Source organism: Hyaena hyaena, unplaced genomic scaffold, assembly GCF_003009895.1.
Source record: "Hyaena hyaena isolate Hyena2069 unplaced genomic scaffold, ASM300989v1 scaffold_1264, whole genome shotgun sequence".
Lineage (NCBI taxonomy): Eukaryota > Metazoa > Chordata > Mammalia > Carnivora > Hyaenidae > Hyaena > Hyaena hyaena.
In genome coordinates, this window is record NW_024081899.1 from 88,201 (window position 1) to 89,040 (window position 840).

Sequence of the window (840 nt, forward strand, 5' to 3'; positions counted from 1 at the left end):
TGACAACAAACATAATGAAAAATTCCATTTGAAATTGTATCATATCACAGACTAAAAACCTATCCCTAAAACCTTATTCAAAATGAAATACATGTGGGGGCACCTGGGTGGCTCAGGCAGTTAAGCATCTGACTTGATTTCAGCTCAGGTCACGATCTGAGGGCTCATGGGATCAAGCCCTGCATAGGGCTCTGAGTTGACAGCATAGAGCCTGCTTGGGATTCTCTCTCTGTCTCCCATCCCCGACTCTCTTTCAAAATAAATAAACATTAAAAAATTACAGTGGAAATAAATGTCTTATAGTCTAAAGCACAGAAAATTTGAAATGGAAACTTTATTTTCAATGAGCTAGTATTGTAAAAAAAACAACAGCCACACAAATCTTGAGTCTTCTTTTATTCACTCCCATAATCACTTACCAAAATACTTATTAAGTGCCTAATATGTACTAGGTTATGCAAAAATGAAGTCTTCCGGGTAAATATGAGTCAGGAAGAGGTGAAAATTTGATATGAGATAATTGAATTCCATTATGTTTTGAAAAATAGCTTATGGTCCAACCAAAATATATTCACTCAAAAAAGCCTTGATATTGAAGATAACTTCAGAATCAGATGCGTGAGACAGCACATTATGTATTCCATGGGGTAAAATAGAGGTAATGTTAAAAACATACCTAATAGTGATGAAGCAGGGAAGGAATCACTATCATGCACTCTGAAGATCTATGACAGACTGAATTTGAGGATTATATTTGCAATAACTATCAACACAGATGTTTTATTTCTCATTAACTAGGAATGAAAGAGAAACTTCTTTCATAAACTGAGTATAATAAAA